Source organism: Mesoplodon mirus, assembly GCF_964341445.2.
Source record: "Mesoplodon mirus genome assembly, chromosome: 16".
In the NCBI taxonomy this organism is placed as follows: domain Eukaryota; kingdom Metazoa; phylum Chordata; class Mammalia; order Artiodactyla; family Ziphiidae; genus Mesoplodon; species Mesoplodon mirus.
Window position 1 is genome coordinate 37,744,336 of NC_138992.1, and position 17,869 is coordinate 37,762,204.

The following is a 17,869-nucleotide window of genomic DNA, read 5'->3' on the forward strand; positions in this document are numbered from 1 at the left end:
GCAAATATATTAGATTGGCCAAAAAGTTCGTTCTGGTTTTGTATGTTATGGAAAAACCCTAATGAACTTTTTGGCCAACCCAGTACTTCATATGATTTCAATCCCTTTAAATTCATTGAGATTGCTCTTATGACCCAGCATATACTCTATCATGGTGAATGCTCATGTGCATTTAAAAAAGAGAATGTGCATTCTGCTGTTGTTGAATTCATTATTCTATAATATCAATTTAATCATGTGGGTGGATAGTGTGTTTGAGTCTTCCATATCCATACCGACTTCCTGTTTACTTGTTCTAACATTAAAAACGATTAAAAAATCAACATTAAAAAATCAATGATAACTATGGATTTTTCTATTCTTTCAGTTCTGTCGGTTTTTTCTTTATGTATTTTTTTTTTTTTTTTTTTCTTTTTGCGGTATGCGGGCCTCTCACTGTTGTGGCCTCTCCCGTTGCGGAGCACAGGCTCCGGATGCGCAGGCCCAGCGGCCATGGCTCAAGGGCCCAGCCGCTCCGCGGCATATGGGATCCTCCCAGACCGGGGCACGAACCCGTATCCCCTGCATCGGCAGGCGGACTCTCAACCACTGCGCCACCAGGGAGGCCCTCTTTATGTATTTTTGAAGCTCTGTTATTGAGAGCATTCACATTTAAGATTTACATGCCTTATTGATGAATAGACTATTTTATCTTTATAAAATGTCCCTTTTTCTCTATAATAATATTCTTTATTTTGACACTTACTTTTATGGATAGTACAGTTATTATGGTCTTCACATGTTCAGAATTTGCTGTATATCTTTTATCCACCCACTTACTTCTAACCTACTTGTGTCTTTATATTTGAAGTCTGCTTTTTGCAAATAGCATATAATTAAGTCTCAATTTTTTTGTTCAGTTTGACCATCCCTGTCTTAATTAAAGGGTTTAGTCCATTTATGTTAATGTAATTACTGATATGCTTGTGTTTTAGTCTACCATCTTGCTATTTGTTTTGCATTTGTTTCATTTATTCTTTGTTCTGTTGAATGTACTCCATATTCAACAAGTTTGATCCATTTTGGCTGATCAAAATTCAAAATTTTCCCAGCCCTGAGGTCTCTGGGGATTGTCCAGTCTCCAGCTCCCTGATGGCTGTTCTGTGCTGATTCTTGTGGAATTTTGCCCTACACATGCTCAGCTTAGTATGCAGCAAAGACTCAAGGAAGCCCTTATGCAGACTTCCGGAGTTCTTTTTCTCTGTAGCTCCTTGCTCTGGTACTCTGTCCTACAAAACACAGCTGCCTCAGAATTCCTGAACTCCAATCTCCGTCCCTGTAACTTAGTGAGACTACTGTATTGTGCTTGGGTTTTCCCTCTCTGCTCCATGACCCCAAATATGCCTTTAGGCAGAAAACTAGGGCAATCACAGAGGTCATCTTTTGTTTTCTTTACCCCAGGGATCACAGTCCTCACCTTCCTGTTGTCCAATGGATGAATTAATTGCCTGACATGTTTTGTCTAGTTTTCTAGTCTTTTTTTTTTTTTTTTTTATGGCAAGGGCAAGTCCAAGTTTCTCTCTTATGGCTGGAAGCAGATATACTTATTAGCTTCTTGAAGGTAGAAAATATGTCATATGCTCCTACATTTCAGCCTTTGACAGTTGCTTTACTTGTCAATATAGCACAGTGTTAAAAGCACAAATTATAAAGCCAGCCTCACTGAGTTTGAATCCTGACTACATGTATTAGCTTGTGACATGGGAAAGGGTATTTTACTTCTCTGTGCCTTAATTTTCCCATCTATAATATAGGAATGGTAATAACCTAGCTTCTGGGTTTGTTCGAGCTTCAGTGAGTTAGAATACTGCTCAGCATATGATAATGCTTTATATTACTCTGTTGCTAATATTATAATGACTTGTCTTCAAAAGACCAGGTAGCTTATTCCTGTGAAAAAAGTAAAGATTCCTTCACCTTTTTGGAATCTCATGCAGATAATCAGATTAAGTTAGTCAATAAAACCACATGATATTGTTTCATTGTTGTTACATTAAAGAATCGTGGACCTCCATTTCTCCTAGCCAATCATAAGTAACAAGTAACATCAAGCTCCTAGTCTGAGAACAAAGGACCTTGACAAAAGCCACATTAAGATCTAAGGGGACTATAAGTGCACCCTGCTCTTCATATTTCCATTTAGGTTAGCAATGAAAAAGCATATGTGTGCTGCATTTCTAACAATGAGATTTTATTAGAAATGCACTACTGGCAATAGATCAGTTAAAGGAACATGGCAGTGAATCTGCTTGTAAAGTGAAGACTCCTTTTATAGAGCAAATGATTGCCCACTAATTTATCTATGCCATAAATCCAGAGTTTTGTATGTAGGGTCTGTAATGGGCTGCAACTGAGCCAATTTTACTTTCAAAGACTAGGCTTGGCCTCCTTAGCTGGCTGCTTTGAGACATATTAAGAGTTTCTCCTTTAGGGAGATCCTCCCTGGGGCTTTGAGGGAGTGCTTGGGAAAGAGGAGGTTCTAATATTTACATGTGTTAGGCAAAGGTTTGTTACTCACTTGTGTATGTGCTTAAACAGCCTGGGTATCAGTCACGTGTCCAAGAATCAAATACGAATTAAAGTTTTAACGTAGACAAATACCTTTGGTATTTGCTCTGCAAACCAGCCCATGTGTTACCACCACCACTGCTCTTCTGTCTTGGGAGTAGTCCTTCCTCATGGGCCTGAAGGCCCCTCTCTCTTGCTCCTGGATTAAAATGGCCAGCTCTAGGTGACCCCAGCAGAGATGTTGGCATGATCTGAAGTTCATGTCTTGTACATGTTTAATGATAGTCTTCAGAGGATAAAGGGATAAAGAAGCAATTAAAACTCTCTCTCTTGACTGGATATTGTGATTAAATTAGGTTCTGGTGCATTACTGTAGCTTTTGATGTGGTACCACAATGCAGGGGTCTGTATGCTATCACTGACCTAAGTAATCCCCCACTGATGCACATGAGAGAACTAATATCACACAGTAATAACACACCATTCATCATCCCCGAATCATCTAACAGCATCCACCCTATGACTAATACTTTGAATTTAAATCATCTTTCCTTCAAAAAAAGAAAAAAAAATCAATGCTTTTTTTTCTTATCTAACTTAACAACATTTCTATGAGGAAAGAACGGGCTGGATTTGTATTCCCCTCTTTTTAAGAATTTGAGAAGCAGAAAATAAGGGAGTAAATCATTTGTGTGATATCATACAGTGACATAGGACCTAGGAGAATCCTGGACCTTGGAACACCAATCTTGAAACCTTTCTGCTAGATCAGGGTTAGTAAAGTATTTTTGTAAGGGGCTGGAGGCTAAATGTTTTAGATTGGGTGGGCCATACAGCTTCTGTGGCAACACAACTATTTAACTCTGCTGTTGCATCATGAAAGCTATCACAGTGTATAAATGTAAATGAATGAGCATGGCTGGTTAGGATGACTGACTCTCTGACTCTCTCTTCTCTCTCTTCTCTCTCTCTGTCTCTCTCTCTATATATATGTATAAGCACAAACACACACACACACACACACACACACACACAAAACAGGTGATGGGCCAGACTTGGCCCCCATATAAAAGTTTAACAACACTTGCACTAAATTGTGACCCATGTTAGATGCTACCATAGGATCTAAGGGATACTACATGACAGTAGAATGTGACATTTGTCCTTGCTTCTTGCATTATCATTTGGTCTTCACAAGAACCCTGCTATGTAGGCTATTAATGACTTTCCATGTTATATATGAGAAAACTAAGAGGCTAGCTCACTTGTCCAAGGCCACATGGTTGTAAATGTAGTGTGAAGACTGCAACATGAGTCTCCTGACTTCTAATATTTCTCCTCTGTTAGCTGTTCCATAAGAAGTTCTTATCTACACTTTCATTTTTAGATGTGAAAATGCTTGGACCTGGGTAGGCTGAATGACTTGTCTGCAGTCAATTATCTGTTACTGACTGAACCAGGACCAGAACCATCATCTGTTGGCTTCCAGGCTGGTCTTCTAAGCCTTTACATTATTGTGAACATTTTCCAGAAAAAAAAATGTATAACTAGATAGAATGATAGTATGTTTATTGTATTTCATTCTTTAAACTTCCTGAAATGATACCATTTTAGAAGTGGTCTCTTTGAGGTACCAAACAGTATCCAGACAGAGAATAATGATTTGTGATTCACTTTATGTCTTTGACTATCTAATTTTCAAATCCCAATCTGGATTATAATTTTTTTTTGGCACACTGCAGTACCTTTTGTTTAATTTTGTTCTTTAATGCTGATGATTACATCTTCAATCATAGTACGTAATTATCTCCTCCGATCCAGGGAATGTGTGAATCAGAAGGAAAATACATTGATAAAGAGGCCTCGGTTTTAACCAGCATTTTAAAAGGAATCACTGTGATTTCTAGGGTCTCTTCTGGCTCTATCAGAAAGTGAAAGATGATCAGGTGACCAGTTGTCCTGGTTTGCCTGGGACTGAGGGGTTTCCTGGAATTCAGGGATTTCAGTGCTAAAACCAGAAAAGTCCCAGGCAAATGGTCACCCTGATTGCTAAATCATATGTGTTGAATGAATTGACCACTAATTGTACCTCTGCATGCCTGGAGGTAATGATCCTCCTCTGGAGGGGACCAGGGATAAGAACAGGAGGGCTGTCCACTTTCTCAGCAACACTTGAACATGACAGGGCCTCATGATTTTGTAGAAAAATCTAACTATATTAAACCCAACTATATTAAAATATCAAAGGGTATGGATGAAAGAATAGCCCATTGACAAATACAAATCAGTTTGGATTATTACTGCTATATTTCCCATTCATTAATGAAAATTGTGTAATCTGTCACTTAACCTAAGAAACACATAAACAAAGAGGGCTTTTAGCGTCAACCATAACAGAAGGCATCTGCTCAATATGGAAAACTATCCACAAGCTACTGGTGAGCATCAGTTCTTAGACTCAACAGAATATCCATTTGCCAGTGCAGGATCCACAGCAAGCCAGGGAGGTGATGCCAAGTTTCCAAACTCTGGATCTGAAGCCGTAGGCAAAAATGACATCTTCTGGAAATTTCTTTCAGGCCTACTTCCATTTCTACCTTCCTCTGACAGCTCTGGTTTGGCAAATTTGGGCTGGCTGAGAAGAACTGCTCTGGAATTCCCAACTTTGGGGAAAGGAGATTCTGATGGTGCCATTATAATCCAAGTCTCTCAAAGATCCCTTTGTTACTGGTAGAGTTCATGTTCCTGCCAAGGGGATTCACTCGCACCACAGATGTCAGCCACTCTCCCTGCCCTGGAGGATGTTAAAAGTAAGTACTAGAAAGATCCACACAGTCCAGCAATGGAACATACTAGCCAGGGTTAAAAACCACAAATTACTAAAAACTCTGGAAAACGCAATGTGAAGGGTTGTCAGACTTTTCCTATAGAAACGCTCACCACCGAAAGCCTTATTCTAATTTTCAGCTACATCTAGTGACTGTTTATTTAAGAACTTGGTTAGAAAATTCAGTTAAAATATGCATCAGTGAATTCTGTTGCCATTACAGGCTGGCCAAACCCAGTAATGAGTCTGAGTTAGCATATGCAGGGGACAGTCCCCCTGACCATCAGACTGTCCTAAAGCATTCAGACACCTAACTTCACTAGGGATTGATCTAGCCCCATCCATGTCCTCCCAGGCCACCAATAACCTGCAATTCTAGAGACCGGGCTGTCTCTGACTTTTTCCTCCTTAATCCTTACTGTGACCTTCACTTTTTCTATTTCCTTTGTCGAGTCCATTACTCAAGTCCACATCATTTCTTTTCCCGTCTCCTGTCATCCCTTCTGCTGCTTCCTTGACCCTTCTTCCTTTCTAACAACTTATCTCCTGTCAACATCTCCCACATTTCTTGTTATTTGCCTCTCTCTTTTTAACTGTCCTTGTTTCTGTGATTTAATTTCTCTTCCTCTTTTGCAAACTGTTGTTTTCCACTTGGGATTCCTTTAAGCATTGAAAAAGCCAATTATTACCATGTTGCCTCATTTTTAGCAAGCCTGATTTTGAAAGTGGCAACTCCATTTCCTTGGCATGCTATGGCAGAGAGGTAAAGACATAAATTAGAGCCGACTGAGACGGGGAAGAGAGAGCCAATTTGTAGCTCTGTGCCAGAATATTTATGAAGCAGGTGGCGAGGGGTATGAATACACACCTCTATCCAGAGTAGCACACCCTGTACTCACCAAATTTCTACAGCCTGTCCAGGGCTGAAGAATAATCAATTTGTCCTGGTTGAATGCCAAATGAAGGCTGTTGAAGTCAGGTACTGATCCACTATTTAACGAGAACAAATTCAAAAATGGCACAGAGCTTTGTGAAATTGCTATGAAGTCCAGTTTCAGAAACATGAATACTTGAGTCAGCCGAGGATATTCCTACAGGGGGACTAATGTCTCTGTTGGTGGAAGCGCTCTGGTATACTCTCCAGATCCCTGAACATTCTGCTAACATAAAATCTGAGTAACACAGGCCCACTGGCTAGAATAAAATTGCTTCAGGTTGATAAGCATTCAATAGCTTCCCTGAATTTTCATCAGGCTCAGACTCATACCTGCCAATATTGCTTTTGATTACAAAACACAACAGTTGGGCAGTTCAGGTAACCATAATTATCTCGGTAATTAGATTCTGTCATGCACGGTATACTCAGGCCTTGGGCTTTTGTGGAAACAGAAGAGGCACCTGGAGTATCTTTAGAGCACTCGGTCTCTTCTAGAGAGCAGGTCGCTAATAAGCTCTTCCTGAAATGATGAGAAGGTGGATTGCCTCTCCTTTCACACCTCCTTCAGCCCCTTTCTGGTTCAGCAAATTTCAGTTGTGTTGCAGAATGAAAAAGAAGGGAGAAAGCTGTAAATGAGGAGAAGGGATGGAAATTGTCCAGGAAGAAATCCAATTTCTGTCTTGGGTTCCGTGCATTTCAAAATGGAAGCACCACACTCATTAAAGTGCCCATTAAGCAAACAATACAGGGAAACAAGATGGGGTTTAGGAGAAGAGGCAGGTCAGGGGAAACACGAGGAAGGCAATGTTTTTAAAGGTAATTGAAAAATGTTCAACCAGGGGAAAGAAATGCCTGCACACATTTCACTGACGACTGAAGGAGAGCATCATTTCAATACTGACAACTGGCAATGTCTCTATCGCAGCCACCCAAAGGTCTGTCTGTGTCTAACAAGACAATGGCGGGTCTGGTGATGGTGTAACTTCCACACCCTGAGTTCCATGCATCAGGTGGAGGTGTGACTAAATACTTGATATACTGACTAGATGTGAAGAAATATATCAGATCTGTGAGAGTAAACATGGTTACCTAGCAGTCAAAACAGGCACACAAAGAAGGGAGAAGAAAAAACACAGAATACCTACTGTGTGCCGGGTACTTCCATCTACTCTGTCCCACTTAATCCCTAACACAAACTGGTGCAGTGAGTGTTGCGAGGCTTCATTCCCAGACAAGGAAAAAACGCTCAAGAAGATGTAAATAACCCAACTTCATACAGCTGTTCAACAGCAGAGCCAAAATTCGAGGGCAAACCCCACATGACTTCTACCCGGTCATGCTGCCCCCCAAGAACACAGTCTCCGTACCTTCCGGAAAGGAAACCAATGCTTAAGGATCACCAACCATAGGCCAGCTACTTTGAAACACATTCTCACATTCTTCATCTCCTATAATTTCAGTTCCACCAACACGCAGACGATTTGACAGACAAACAGCATGCGGTCTCTTCAAAAAGACAATTCAAATCTCCGCCACTGCAATTACGCAAATCTGGTGCCTGGGGTTGGGGTATTATGAAATCCCCAGCATTCGGCCCCCTCCTGAACAGAAAATCTCATTTGAAGACCAGAGGATAGGCGTTGGGAAGAAACAGGGAAGGGACCCACAAGAGATGTCTGGGCTGCGCTCGCACTGCCTTCACGACGGGCGCTTCTGCTGCAGCTCTGGCTGGAGCCCAGCCACACAGTGTCAAGGGCTTCTATGGGCACAAGGGGCCCAGCTCTTCAGGATGGGTCTGATTCTCAACAGTCTTGAGAACAAGGGCACAGGATGCGTTTTTCGAACTCATTCGCAGCCCAGGTGAGAAGCCACTGGGTGAGTTCTCTCCCTGGAACGTCAGGCTTCCTTAGATGCCTACAGCTAACATTATTGAGCACTTGCCCGTGTGTACCAGGCACTTCTGTGTCTTATCTCATTGCGGTGATGAGAATCTAGAGGTGGGTATGCTTACCCCGACTTTGGGCAGAGAGATTAGGTAGCTTGCCCAGCCCCCCTCAGCTGGGACTGCACCGCGTGGGTTTGCCCCTGGACCAGCCCACTGTGCTGCTTCTACAGCATGCAACTGGATTCTCCAACCCTTTTGCAAATTGGGGACTCCATGCACTCTTACAGCCCTCTGTCTTTATCAAGTGAACACAGTGCCTATATTCTCCTAACTGTTTGCTTTCTATCCTACAATTGCTTCTCACTACAGATTTCATGCCTTCATCTTCCTTCTTCACTCTAAAACATGTTACAGTCTGTTTATGTTTCTCCCATCTTAAAAAAAAAAATCCATTCTTTTTTTTTTTTTTTTTTTTTTTTTTGCGGTACACGGGCCTCTCACTGCTGTGGCCTCTCCCGTTGCGGAGCACAGGCTCCAGATGCGCAGGCTCAGCGGCCATGGTTCATAGGCCCAGCCACTCCATGGCATGTGGGATCTTCCCGGACCGGGGCACAAACCCGTGTCCCCTGCATCGGCAGGCAGATTCTCAACCACTGCACCACCAGGGAAGCCCCCAAAATCCATTCTTTTACCCTATACCTCTCTCTAGCTACTGCTCTTTCTAGCTCCTCCCTTTACAGCCAGTCCTCTTTAGAGACTCTCCTTTCTTGCCATCTTTATTTCCTCCTTTCCCACTCACTGTTCAATCCACTTTACACCCACTCTTCCCCTGAAATTGCACCTGCCAACCACACTTTTCTGGTTGTTAACTCCAATGGGTACAAGAGCGCCTTTCTGGGACATCAGACCTGTTTGACCATCTGTCCTTCATGAAAGACTCCTGCGTTGCTTCCTGTCAGGGTGATCCCCTCTCCTGGTTTGCCCCACTCCCTGGCTGCCCTTTTTCTATATATTCCTCTTCCTCTGCCCTCCTTAGTGTCCGCAGCCCTCCCTTCTCCTGGGCTGTCTAACCCATTCTGGCAGCACGCACATCAAGTACTGATGATGTACAGCCCCACTAGCGCAGTCCTCTCCTGAGACCCAGACCCATATCCAGTTGACTCAGGGACAGCCCTAGCCTGAAGCTCCTGTGTTCCTTCTTCTGTGACTGACAACGATAATCCAGGCCTGAACCCTAGACTCACCCTTTACCCTTTCTTGTCCCCCAACTCTCACATCACACCATCAGGCTGTGACGTCAGCAGCCCACCCACCTTCTCCAGTGCCCCTGCCTCTCCTCTTGTTGAGCCCCCATCACCCTTGTCTGGCCCTCCTGCCTGTTCCAGCTTTGCCTCTCCAATCCACGCTATCAGAGCTTCTGCCAGAGCACCCCTTTAAACACAAAAGGGGTGCTCTCTTCTACTTGAGACTTTGAATGGCTCCCCTTTGCTATGAGACATCCCTAGTCCTTATTAGAACTTACAGGAAAGGCCTGTTACGATCATGCCCGCAATCATATTTTCGGCCTCATTTTTCACCATCTCTCCCGCATTCTGCTTTCCAAACATACCAAACTTCTTTCAGTTCCTTGCAGTGTCATGCTTTCACCGTTTCTACGTGTTCTCACATATGGCCTTTATTACGTGAAGCACCCCACTCCCACACTCACATCTCTCAGCTGACTTCTGGGTAAGTGTTACTGCCTTAAATGTCACCTCTTCTTTGAAGCCTCCCCAGACCTCCTGAGCCTGGACTCCTTCCATGTGTCCCTACAGTGCCCTGCACTTTTAATAAGATGGCAGTCAGGACACATTTTTGTAGTTGTCTTTTTGTGTATCTGTTTCTCCTAGTAAACATAAGCTCCAGAAGTAGGCACTGTCTCTATCTTGACTTTTGTTGGACTTTAACTCCTACCACAGTGTTTAGTGAAAACATTAAAAAACTTAAAATGGTGTTAAATATTTTTGAATGAATAAGTATACTTTGCAAGAACTAGGAGAAAGTGAAGCAGGCTAGCCAGGTGAAGAGATGACCCGAAGGGCCGAATAAGGAAGTATGGGAAGGTAATATTCCTGGGTGCTCCTGCTTGCATTTTCCAGTATTAAAAATGAAGGATTTTTTCTGGAGTCCAATAAAGTCAATGGGAATTGAAAGAGAAGACTCTTCTGTCCAGGCTGTCTTTCAGGAAGACGTCTGGAGAACTGCCCAGAGTCTACGAGGGAACAGACAAGGTGCTGGTTTGTTTGAGTGAGAGTGAACAGAGCAAAGAAAACCTGGAGGCTTGTAAGGCCCCCTCTCTGGTCTTGGTCAAGATATTTGCCAGATTTAAGCCAACTGTTTCTGTGTCTCCCTTGGAAAATGAGCAGCCTGTATGGACGGTATGAGTCAGAGCCATAGAACTCAGTGCCTGCCCACATGCCCGGAGGACTGAATGCTTTAACATGCGCTCTTGACTGCAACTCAAGCTCTCGACGGACTGGTGAGTGATAAAACATGGTCTGAAGCAATTTATCATTTGAAGATGATGGCAGGAGGCAGACAGTGCTGGTTAGAAGTGGAGTGGCTCATTCTGAGCAAGGCATGTCCAAAAAGAGGTTCTGCATAGCCGCTGGCCCTCTGGAACGCAACCACAGATATCTGGGGTACACTTGTCATGTGAGGCCCTGGGATGCCCCTATTAGTCTAGAAGCCCTGGAAGCCAGGATGGGGGCTATCACCCTCCCCTGGGGAGGTTATCATAATTCACAGGAGAGAATAGTTACTCAAGGATGAAGCAGTGGGGAAAGCTTCATAGAGATACCGGCATTTGTGCCCAGCCTTGAAGACTTAGTTTCTAGGAGGGGAAAAAGAGAGGGCATTCCAAGTAAGAATTTCCCCCCATACTGTGGGAAAAGGCATGGAGGAGGATATGAACAGGGTATGCCTAGGGAATAAGGATTAGACCAGCTTGGCTGGAGAGGCGGGCTCCCGTCATAGAATATTGGAAGTTAAGACAGGACAAAAATACCCTGCAGTGTTCTACAGGTGAGATAAATGGCTCATTTACCCAGCTTCAAAAGGCTGCAAATAGCTATTTTTTATGTTGGAAAAGAAACCCAATAATTTGTATCACTTGCCGCTATGAATCTGATAAAAGCCTTGCCTGAAGACCATAGCAAATGGCCACAGGAGCCCTGCATTCAAGCTGCAGTATTGTAATACACTGCTGGGAGAGTCAGGTCATATTGATTTTGTTGGGCCACTCGGCTGTCTGTACAGAATTCCCAGAGTCCCTACCTCTCTCACTGGGTTCCATTTTATCCTGTTTTGTACAGATTTAGAGAGAGCCAGCTCTAAGGAAGGCTGGACTGGGGCGTGCAAAGCCAACTGAGGCATAACTGCAGTCCTTAAGAAGCTCAAGTGGAGAGAGAGCTAAGATGCTCTAATAATGCAGGGCCACATGTCAAAGAAAAGCATGAACGAGAACACAAAAGGAAGAGACTGATGTGGAGCGACCGGAACTCTCCATCTGCTGCTGGCAGGGATGTAAAGAACAGGAAACAGTAACAGCACTTAGGAAAACGGTTTGGCAGTTTCTTCCAAAGTTAAACATACCTCTACCCTATAACCTACCAGTTCCACTCCTAGATATTTTCCCAAGGGGGGTGGGAAATGTATATCTATGAAAAACATCTGTATAAGAATGTACATAGTAGCTTTATGCATAAATACCAAAAAACTGAAAAAAAAAAGCTAAATGTGTATTTAACAGGAAAATGGATAAACAAATTGTGGTTGGAAAGTATTCAGCAATAAAAAAGAATGAACTACTGATAAATGCAACAGAATGGATGAACCTCAAAAAAAGGATGTAGTGTTAGCTAAATATGGCACAATTCCCTGCATTTATTCCATTTATATGAAGTTCAAGCACAGGCAAAACTAACATCAGATGATAAAAATCAGAATAGTGGTTGTCTCTGGAGATGGGGTGAGGTTGGGGGTTGCCTGGAAAGGAGAATGAGGACATTGTTTGGGGTGATGGAAATGTTATATATTGATTGGGGCATTGGTTACCCAGGTGTACATGATTATCAAACCAGGTGCATTTTACTGTATGTCAATTATACCTCAGTAAAAAAAATAAAACAAAATTGGAGTTGGGTAAAGGACAGCATGGCTCCATGGAAATGCTGCCTTGAGCAAGCTTCAGAGGGTGACCCTCAAAAAGTGGCTGGGTCAAAGGCCATCCAGGGGGGTGTACTGTGGGTCTCAGGAAGGGCTATGTTGGCCAGGGGAGGTAAGGTCAGAAATTGTGGGCTGAGGTCATAACAGTGGGTGGGGTGGTAGGAGCAGAAATCACAGACTAGATCTCATTAGATTCAGCAAGAAAGAGAAGGGAAATAGAATAATTAAAGGGATTCAAAAGCTTAGGAGATTATGTTGTTTGGATTTGTTTGGAGCGTGTTTGTAGGCCAACGGGCTGAATCACTGCGGAAGAGATACTGAAGAGAGGAGATCACTCACAGAGCACGGTTCTGATAGATGTGGGTGATTCACACTTAGAAAGGATATGAACCTGCTACACCTCTGTCAGGAGAGGAGATGGAGGCCTGAGTAAAACTGTGAAGGGTGGGGAGCACGAGAGCTCATGGTAGATGTCCTCTAATGTCTCAGTAGAGCAGACTTTCAGTGAAAGTGACAAAGAGGTAGGGCTGGGGCTCGAGGACCATAGAAAAAGTTCAAAACAGGGTGATATAGAGAATCTGAAAGAGAATCCTGAGACCAATGGACAAATTCTGGGAACTGCAGCATGGATTGCTAATAGGGACCACTGGCCAGGCTGGGGACTGGCAAGGCACGGAGAATGAAAGCAAAGGGTGGCTACTGAGAACATGCTTGACACGGGTCATGGCTAGAGGGCAGGGCCAGTGGAGATCATGGAAGGGTCAAGGTTCTGGCTGCCAGGAAGAAGAGGAGTAAGTCTGGAGGCATAAGAAATTCGACAAGTATAAGGCAGTGTTGATCAGTGAAGGTGGTTTTGTGATTCATGGTGTTTGAAGGAAAGCAGTTCTGAAGGATGGATGGGTTGAATGGTGATGCCATTCAGCACTGGAAGTGGGGAGTCACCAAGGGTGATGGCAGAAGACATGGGGAAAGGGAAACTGAGCCAAAGCTGAAGCCCTTGAGCAAACGTGGTGGAGTGCTCCCACTTACAGGTGCTTCTCTCTGCAAAGGTGAGGCAGAAGTTGACCTGAACTTTGGTTACAAAGTACTGTTTTTTTTTTTTATATATAAAGTACTGTTTTAAATAATATGTTACTGGGCTTCCCTGGTGGCGCAGTGGTTGAGAGTCTGCCTGCCGATGCAGGGGATGCGGGTTCATGCCCCGGTCCGGGAAGATCCCACATGTCTCGGAGCAGCTGGGCCCATGAGCCATGGCCACTGGGCCTGCATGTCCGGAGCCTGTGCTCCGCAATGGGAGAGGCCACAACAGTGAGAGGCCTGCGTACCGCAAAAAAAATTTAAATAAATAAATAAATAAATAAATAATATGTTACTGATTACATTTAACTCTTTTTATTCTATGAAGTTGAGAATGCTTCAGGGTATATTTTAAAGTTGATTTTAATCAAGTCTCTATGAGTAACACGAAAGTGGTTTTTATTCTCATTTTACAAACGAGGAGCCTCATTTCAGTGCCCCTCCCCACACTGAAGGGGTAGGACTTGGGTACACAAAAGAAATTGCTGAAATCACCTGACTACTCAGAAAGTGATTGCATTAGATAAAGGGCACAAAACAGCATAGGTTTCAGTGTCTGAAAAGAAGTTGCATGATTGACATTTAAAAAATAAAATTTATGAGAAGAAAGAAGTTGTTTTGTTCTTATTCATCTTTCCAGTTCTTTACTGATTTTTTTTTTTATTGGAGTAATTCCTTCAAGCCCTTAAAAATTAAAATTCTTATTTAGGGACTTGCAGACTCCTACATCAAGAAATATATTCCAAAGGCCAGTGGGAGCTTTTTGGTATATCATGAGTCAGAAGGAAATGGCAGCAGAATTGTTTCTACTGCTTATTAACTGTGTATCTCTTGACAAAATATTGCCACTCTGTGCCTTGAGCTCCTCACAGAGAAATTCTGCAAGTAAAAGAGCTATACAAGGTTGGAATTTTTAATTCACTAAGAAAACAGTGAATAGTTAGTGAGTCCTTAAATAGAAATTAAATTAACAACAACAAAAGTCAACTTTGACCTGAAACAGCACTCTGGCAAGGCATTCTTAATCAGGGATCTTCTAGAAATGAGTGCTGATTAATGAGATGAGAACTTCCACACCTCCCACCCCCATATCTACTTCCTCACCAGCATCAGCACTCACATGCTCTGTCTTCCTGCCTGTTACCATAGAAGGACCATTCAGGCTTATACCCAAAGCCAACTTCCACATTTTGCCATTAGATCCTCTTCCCTTTTGCCTACTCAGAGAATTGCTTTCGTCATTCTTTTCTTTTCCACATCATCTACTTCCCCCTCTCTATTAGATTGTTCTCACGAACAAATACACATGATTTCTCTATCTTAAAAATCTTTTTCTCTACTCCTTTCCCTACCAGCTCAGAGATCCAGTGAGAGGGTCCCTGCCCTTAGCTCTGTGCCTTAAAAGGCTATGTTCTGGTCCTTCCCAGCCATGGGTTTCTCTATGGGGTGAGAAGTCTGTTGGGCCAAGAAGTGCTAACCCAAAGCTGATGTTCCCCCTTTCTAAACCAGTCTCTGTGTACCCTCCCTGCACCACAGAATTCTCTGCCCACATAGACACCTTAGCCCCTCATAGAGTGTTCATAGTTCTCTTCTCTGAGTCCATCTTCCTTAGGGTAGACCATGCTGCTAATTTACACACGCCTAGACTCAGGTGATATTCAAGAGATGGTCTTTGTGGGAGTGTGGACAAAGCTTGGACATGCAGGCTGGGGTGTCCTCACCCAAGCACACAAAGCCCCTCATAGTATAGGATAAAGCTGGGGTCTGGAAGGGAAGGGGTGTGGGCCACAGGCCCTTTCCCTGTGCCACCAAGTTATCGTGTGGAACTCCAGAGTCCAAGAATTCCAAACCTGAACCTGGTTTTCCAGGTCCTTATGAAATACATATTTGTCAACATAATGGAAATAACATAGTTTATTTAATAGTTTTCTAGCTTGATATAGAAATTTTATATATTGAAAATATATGCTGATTCCTTCTTTTATCTTATCCCAAACTCTTAATGCTGGAATTGCCAGGGCTCAGTTTTAGTACCTCTTCTCTTCTCTATCCACACTCCCTTATGATCCACCCAGCCCATGGCTAGATTGCTCATGATTCCCAACTGGTTTCTCCAACCCACACCTCCTTCTTAGTTTTATACTCTCTCCTTGACATTTCCACTTGGATGTCTAACAAGCATCTCAAACTTCACATGTACCAAAATAAACTCCTGTCTTCTTTCCCAAACCTGTTCTAGTCACAACCTTCTACATTCTACTTTATGCCGACTCCGTCTTCCAACTGCCTAGGCCAAAAACCTTGGAGTCTTTTGGAATCACCTTTTACTCTTGCAATCTATCAGGAAACCATATTGGCTCTACTTTTAAAATGTATCCAAAGCATGACCATTTCTCACTACTTCTACTGCTGCCATAACCCTGGTCCAAGCTCCAATCACCTCTTGCCTGGACTACTGCAATCGCTTTCTCACAGGTCTCTCTTTCGGTCTATTCAGTGTGATACCATCCCAAGATGACAGATCATGTCATTCTGCTTGAGATCCTGCAATGGTTTCCCCATTTTACACAAAGTAAAAGCCTTCCCCATTTCACTCACAGTAAAAGCCAGTCATTAATAGTCTTCAAAGCCCTATGTTCTCTAGACCCTCATATCCTCTGATCTCCTCTGACCGTTCCCTCCCTTGCTCACTCAGCTTCAGCTACTCTGGTCTCCTTGCAGGTCCTGGAATGTGTCACATGTGTTCCTGACTCAGTGTGTTGCTCTGGCTGGTTAGTCTGCTGGAAAGCTTCCTTCTCAGTTATCTGCTTAACTAACATTCACACCTCTTTCAAGTCTGTTTGAATCTCACCTTCTTAGCAATACTGACCCTGACCGCCCTGTTTAATACCACAACCTAACTCCCCTTACACTTCTCTACTTTTCTCTATTCCATACCACTTGCTACCTTCTAACAGTCTATAGTTTATTTAATATTTCTCTTTCCTACATCATTATGGAAATGATGTACATCTGCACTGTCCAATGTAGTAGCCACCAGCCATATGTGGTTATTGAGCACTTCAAATGTACTTAGAATTGAATTTTAAATTTTACTTAATTTTAATTAATTTAAATTTATATTTTATTTAAGTAGCCACATGTGGCTAGTGGCTACCATCAGAACAGCTCCAGAATCTGAGTACCATGAAAGCAGGGAACTTTGTTTCATTCACCAAGGTCACCTAAACACCCAGCAGAGTGCCTGACACACAGTAGGTGGTCAATAAAAATGTGTTAATGAATGTACGATCAAAGTCCAAGGCCAACCTTTCCAAGACCTTGCAGTCTACCACTGGAAGAGAGATAGGGGTAGCACCAGGAACTCATCGATAGGAAGCCCACTTTCCCAGCATATCAAAGAAAGATCCAGAAGTCTGGGCAGGGGCTTTTGGCCAGACATGCCCTGTATGTAAGCACAGTGACTCACACATATAAATTAAGGAAACAAATAATCCCTCCTGCACAGAATCCAAGTCTCCAATCTCTGCCAATATGTAACCAACTCGGCTCATTTGTGGCCATCATCAGAATTCAAGGCAGAGACTCTCCACAGGCATGGTCTTGCAGAGGAAGGTTAATACGAATCTATAAAGTACTGCACCATCCCAATGGTGAGGCAGATGAAGGCACATTTCAGCATCACTGATGAAAATGTTTAGGTCATGGAATATAAGATTTTATTCAATTGTATCCTGGAAGCCAAGCAGAATTACCAAATAGCTGTGGAAATTTATGTGATTTTGGTGGAATGAACATACCATATAGGAAATTAAATATTCTGTGAATGGTATTTTAAAAGCTATTTTGGAGATGAAATAGAGAATCAGTCTTATAATAATACCAAATCAAGATTTTCAAACTGTTTCCTTCCAAAATCTTATTCTGAAGATCTATAAAACCAGTGCTTCCAGTATGTCTAAGGTAGTGAAGAAGTTAAAAGTGCTCTCCTAAGCTGCAATAATAACAAGGATTAGGCAATATTTTCCTTGTATTATCTGCTTCGTTCCTTAGGTTCCTAGTCAAAGCAACAGATTTTCATGTCTCTAGTTTACTTTAAAATACTTCAGCATATATTTGTACACCCGTGTTCATAGCAGCATTATTCACAGTAGCCAAAAGGTGGAACCAACTCAAATGTCCATTGATGGATAAACAAATTAATAAAACATGGTATATACATACAATGGAATATTATTTGGCCTTAAAAAGAAATGAAATTCTGACACATGCTACAACATGGATAAACCCTGAAGACATTATGCTAAGTAAAATAATGCAGGCACAAAAGGAAAAATATTGTATGATTCCATGTATAGGAGAGAGGTAGAATAGTCAAATTCATAGTGAA

The 17,869-nt window shown here is 42.6% G+C and overlaps 1 protein-coding gene across 1 annotated transcript in view; it reads right to left on the reverse strand.

Moving 5' to 3' along the window:
• The window catches only part of CPQ (carboxypeptidase Q), a 508,335-nt gene that overhangs the window by 26,050 nt on the left and 464,416 nt on the right, over nt 1-17,869 (reverse strand). The gene's annotated exons all lie outside the window — the stretch shown is intronic.